This window comes from Pelodiscus sinensis, chromosome 22, assembly GCF_049634645.1.
Source record: "Pelodiscus sinensis isolate JC-2024 chromosome 22, ASM4963464v1, whole genome shotgun sequence".
Taxonomy (NCBI): Eukaryota; Metazoa; Chordata; order Testudines; family Trionychidae; genus Pelodiscus; species Pelodiscus sinensis.
In genome coordinates, this window is record NC_134732.1 from 17,988,580 (window position 1) to 17,994,765 (window position 6,186).

General features: G+C 42.3%; 1 non-coding gene across 1 annotated transcript; it reads right to left on the reverse strand.

Annotated features, from left to right (window-relative positions):
* Nucleotides 1-1,182: 1,182 nt before the first annotated feature.
* On the reverse strand, nt 1,183-1,310 carry LOC112543614 (U6atac minor spliceosomal RNA). Its single transcript, XR_003086844.1, has one exon. It is a non-coding gene; the product is annotated as a U6atac minor spliceosomal RNA (small nuclear RNA).
* Between the last annotated feature and the right edge of the window lie 4,876 nt (nt 1,311-6,186).

Here is a 6,186-nt window from a genome sequence, read left to right on the forward strand (position 1 = left end):
CCTTTTTTTAATTAAAAACTCTTGGGCTTTGTTGTCCAGGCCAACCTGCGTTAGACTGAGCTAGACTTCTCCATGAATTATTTAATCTCTATTAAATTATTAAACTATGTGTAGTCTACTAAATTTTCCAATGGGGTTAGTTCTTTTAATAATATTTAAGATTTTTTAGCCACTTGCGCGCTACCAAAATATGAACAATACATCAGGCACTATGAAAACGTAACTAAGCGACAAAAGTATACTATGTAGCAAATGCTGACTGCAAATTATATGAGAGACATGAAATAGCTTCTTTGTATACCAGAACTTCTGCCCGTAGAATGATTTTTGCAATAATTTCTCCCCTCCTCCCATTTAAAAAAAATACATAACACACATCCAGCCACTGTACTATGGTATGACTACATTGTTTAAGGTGTTCAGGCATCTCCTAAATTAAGGATGTGTGTGTTATAATGGACTGTAAAAATGGAGACAAGTCTCAAGAGGGGTGGGTGGTTTTGTTAGTCTGTATTGGCCAAAACAACAAGGTGTCTTATGGCTCCTTAAAGATGAACAGTTTTATTTGGGCGTAATTTTTCATGGGTAAAACTCACTTCATCAGATTTATCTGACAAAGTTGTTTTGACTGGGAAAGCATATGCCCAAATAAAACTGTTTTGTCTTTAAGGTGCCACAGAACTCATTTTTAAAAAAAAGAGAGTAATTTCTTTGATGTAACATTTGTTTTTTCACTGTTAAAATGGGATATTTTTTTAAAAAAAAAACAATCTATGTATTAACCCCAGACATGAAAATGCATAAAACGCAACCTTGATAATTTCAGAAGGATTGAAGATAAGCAAACGTTTCAGAGGGGTAGCCATATTAGTCTGTAACCGAAAAAAATTTAAAAAACAGCAAATAGTTCTGCAGAACCTTAGAGACTAACAAAAAATGTAGATGGTATCATGAGCTTTCACGGACACAACCCACTACTTCAGATGAAAATAAGCAGGAGAAATTGGCTAATTTGTTCTGTACTTGTGGCATTGTTTGATATACTTCTTATTGCTGTATTTTGTGCTTTAACACTATGGCACATGGAACTGATCTGAGTGGAGACAGGGGGGGTTTGCTAAACCAATCTTGTGCACTCCATTGGCTATTGTCCTGTACTAGTCTATGGACAGGACCAGAAAAAAAAAAACTTGGTTAGATGCCACGAAGTAAGTGGCAATGCCTTAACCATATGCGTGTTGTAAAGGCCACTAGGACCTCTTCCATCCTTATCAAGGGGAGTGCTAACCTTCTCTCCTTTCATACAACACAAGTTCTGGGCAAAGGTCTGAAGTATTTAAATAACCAGACTTCGTAGAATTTTTCAGTTATGGTGAATAAAGAAACATGTTGCAAAATATAGTCAATATTAGTTATTTGATTCTTCATGCCATTTAGTAGATTCATAAACGAATGTATGTTGACTGATGTGGGAATTGGTAATGACATTTGCATGCAAAATAATCCAATTAAGCGAGTAAGACTAGGAAGTTGCCCATCTCTGAGTCTCTAATATATTCATGCATTTTAACCAATCAGAATACAGGAGTCATCTGATTACAAAAGCGTGCTGAATTTTAACTCCTAAAAATGCGAAAGGCTCCTGCTTTCGGCTGTGGAGAGTATCCCAAAGAGCGAGACGTTTGTCTGGCCTGAAAAAGCGTCTGACGCGCGAACAACCCCTCACATATTCGCCGAATCAGCCGTCATCAAGCAGCAGATACATTTACTGGCCATTTTGAATGTGGCAGCTGCTGCTCACAGCGTCTCTCCGCCTCACCCATGATGGCGGCCGCAGCGGGACGTTGCAGAGTGGGAATTGTATGTTCGAATCCCAACTGGGACAGAAACGTCATCGTTTCATAAAACTTTTTTTTTTAAAATAAAAGAAGCCCCACACCAGGGGCTCTGTGAAAGTTTGTCTCTTTCCCCAACAGAAACTGGTCCAAGGAAAGATATTACATCACCCACTTTGCCTTGCTGAAAACTTTTCCCTATTGAATTATATTGTCAATGTCTGCTTTTTTATAATCAATTTTATTTTTTAAAAAAACCACCTTTTCATTGCAGTTCTTTTTCTGTGTGTATCTGAGGGAATCCTGTCATTTCAAGGCTTTCGGCAAAGCTGGCAATTTAGCATTATTGGGACCCCCAAGGAGGGAGAGAATAGGGACTTCAAGGACCCCCATGATCAGAGAGTGTGGGGTATAGCTAAGAACGACAAGGTTTCCCTAATCCTGGCTGAAGGAGGAACCACGCTGCCATGTGCGAGCTGTGCTTTTGCACAAGAGCACCCATGGCAGTGTGGATGCTCTCTTGCGCAAGAAAGCTCTGATGGCCATTTTAACCATAGGGCTTTCTCGTGCAAGAAATCCCTGCCGAGCGTCCACACTGCCCGCTTGCGCAAGAGCTCCTGCGCAAGAGGGCTTACACCTGTTAAAAAAGAGCATAGCTCTTGCACAAGAAACCCTCTCTTACCACGCCGTACTGTACGTTTCCTTGCGGAAGAGCGGCCAGGCAGTGTGGATGCTCTGCAGAGTCTTGCGCAAGAACGGCCGTACTTGCGCAAGAAGCTGCGAGTGTAGACATAGCCCTAGAGTTTAGTTCTGGCTCCATTGAAGCTGGCAAATTCTGAATGGACCAAACCGAGAACAGTTTCCTTCCTCCCAAAAGCACCATGAGCAGAATTTCTTGGGAGGAGTCTTTGTCCTCTAAAGGTCAGCGCAAAACACTGGCATCAGCTCTGCTGGGGGCAAATCGTCAGCTGGTGTAAATAGTCATTGTTCCATTGTTCAGTTTACACCAACTGCCTCCTGGTATCGATCTCTGGTTCTACCAGGGACACTCTTGTGTGATCTGAGACAAGTCCTAATCTCTTTGGGGCTCATTTCATCCCTCGGTAAAATGAATACAATAAGGCAGACTTCCCAGAGGCTAATTAACTAACATGTTTGAGAGCCATTGGTGACAGTAGAGTGTTTTATTATTTTATTATGTTCTTTCACTCAAATAGGCGTTTTAGAAAATTATATGAAAAATGAGTGCGTAAGAGCATCTGCAAACCCAGTGTTTACAATCAGCAAACATGTCAGGTACAGACATACTAGTTCTTGTGCTTGCAGCATTCACAATAAACTAGCGTTCCAGCTGCCCTAGACACAGACCCATTCACTGGGGGATTTGCCTGAGAAGGAGAAATTAGTGCCATGTGCTAAATTATGCCTCTGGTTGGGGATGAGCTCTAAGAAGGATTTACCACAAAACCGTCTAATCTGCACTCGGTTTATCCATCTTTCTGGGTATCCCAAAGGTTTAAGTGAGAACATGAATGTACCATGAACTTGTTAATCAAATTTTTCTCAGTCAGGGAAGGAAGGCCCTTTGCTGATCCCAATTGTCCAGCGCTGATAAAGCTCTGTAAATTACATCAGGGCTAATGACGCGATGGAGGACGTTTATGCTAATCCCAAAGGTGGCGACTGCACCAAAAACATGCTCTAAAAGAATGGGATCTAAGAGGAAATGAAAGCAAGAAGCCAAAGCAAATCAGCATCCGAAGCACCTCAAGCGGAAACCTCAGGAGCTGAGCAGCATCACGCTTTAGTCATTGCTTTTGGAAGAAACAGGGAGACGAGTCGAAGTTCCCGGCCAAATTTCTGCTCCAGGAGGTGCAAATAGTAGGACTGTTAGCTCTAAATTATCACTGAGCATCTTTCATTCCTTCTCTGAGCAGGAAGTGGGAGGCTGCATAATTTACCCCAAGTGCCTTTTAATGTTGAGGATCTCAGTGGGTGTCATTTGCAGATGCCTCCATTACCATAACCCTAAATAAGAGGCAGCTATGTTCGAATTGTCCATAACCACATAGGAGCCTGATTCCAGGAGTCCCCTTGGTGCAGTCACAGGAGTGTTGTGAGCAAGACACGAGAAGTCATTCTTCCGCTCTACTTTGCACTGATTAGGCCTCAATTGGAGTATTGTATCCTGTTCTGGGCATGCCATTTCAAGAAGGAGGTGGAGAAACTGGAGAAGAACCAGAGAAGAGCAACAAAAAATATTGAAGGTCTAGAAAACATGAGCTATGAGGGAAGACTGAAAGAACAGGGCTTGTTTAGTTCGGAAAAGAGAAGATTGAGAAGGGACAAGTTAGCGGTTTTCAAGTATCTAAAAGGGTGTCACGAGGGGAGGGGGGGAATTGTTCTCTTTGGCCTCTCATGATAGGACAAGAAGCAATGGGCTTAACTTGCAGCAAAAGAAGTTTAAGTTGGATATCAGGAAAAACTCCCTAACTTTCAGGGTGGTTAAACACTGGAATAAATTGCCTAGGAAGGTTGTGGAATCTCCATCACTGGAGATATTTAAGAACAGGTTGGACAGACAACTATCAGGAATGATCTAGACCAGTGTTTATTAAGCTTTTTGAGACCACAGAACACCAAACAATAATATTTTTTATGCAGAACACCTATGAAAAATTTCTTCAAACAAAAATTGTCAGATAAAAAAAGACAAAAACAAAGAAGAGGTCACGGCACACCTGTGAGTTGTTCGCAGAACACCAGTGTTCTGCGGAACATAGTTTAAGAAACACTGATCTAGATGGTTGTCATGGCTAATTCCCCACTCTGGCATGATAAATGCAGAAGCGGGGGACCCACAAAAGTACCCCCAAACTTATTTCTCCTGACTTTGGTATAAAGCTTGCCCCAAACCCCTAAAAACCTAGATTTTGGGGATAAAAAAATCTGCTGCCACCATCAAGTGCTTTTGAACCCACAAACAGGGATGGACACTTGAAACCAACCTCAGGGCACCCCAAGCTTTTTTCTCCAAAGGGCTTGAAAAAGAAAGAGAAAATATAAACTATAGTCTGTGGTTGCTGCCCTGTTGTCAGAGGCACGCAGATACCCAAAGACAGATTTTTTCCAGGACACAGAACTGTGCTAATACCAGGTTAATAAAAAAAGAAAGAACTTTTATTATCAAAACAATACTCCTGTTACAAGCGTAGTTGGATTGGCTAGATGGTAAGAGCCACCAATTAATAAACTCATGGGGAATTTTCCCATGGGCTCCAAACTTAGTTACAAAAGGGAGAAAAACCCATTTCTAACAGCACAGACATCAGATTCAAAGTCCCACAACAGAAAACAATAAAACCTAATGGATTTATCTACATTTTACCCTCCTTACACATTGTGAAGTCTTTTTCTTGGAGACAGACATGTCTTCTGTCTCCCTCAGTATCCAGAGTGCCAACTGGCGCAGAGACAAATGAGGGAAAACCCCAAAATTCCTTTGTCTCATTTGGAAAATCCCTATCTGCTTTTCTATTGGCTGACTGCTACCTGGCTAGGTACAGTTAACCCCTTAGTTCCCAGGCTGCTGGCCATCCCTCAAATCCATGACAACGGTGCTTGGTCCTGTCGTGAGGGCAGGGGACTGGACTCGATGACCTCTCAAGGTCCCTTCCAGTTCTAGTGTTCTATGATTCTATGAACCAAGTGTCACCAGGACCATATTTGGAATGTCTGCACCAAACGTTTTGCCTAAATGACCCCCTTCTGAGACTTATTGATTCCTGTGACCCCATAACTACAGTACTAGACTCACTGCTGGAGACTGAAGCACATGCAGCGCCAGCATGGGCCCTGAATAGAAATACGTGCTCCACAAAATGTCATCTTCCAGGCACTACGACCTGGCATGTATGGTGCACGAGAGATCACGTTGCATGGAAGATGCCATCTTGGAGAGTGGGGCTGGATGTGTTTGGATTTGATTTGTATGTTCATCTGCTGAGGGTGTAGCCCCACTTGGGAGAAGGACCCATCGTTTTGGAACCACTGATCAGCTGAGCGATGTCTTTTTTTGGTGATTCACATGGGTGGAGCAGTCATTGTGGGAGGAGCTTATGTTATGGGTGGAGCATAAAAGAGTACATGACCTCACCATATCGCCGCTCTAACCACTGGCTGGATCAGCTGAGCTCTTTTGACCTGAATGAAAAAAGCTTCATTTTGGATAGAAAGTGAAACAGAATTCTAATATCAAATGAAATTGCAGAGGGGTTCGGGGAAGCAGAAAGTTACCAAGTCAGGACTGGGGTAAAAGCCTTGCTCTTGCAAAGAATGCTGTGAGCGCTTT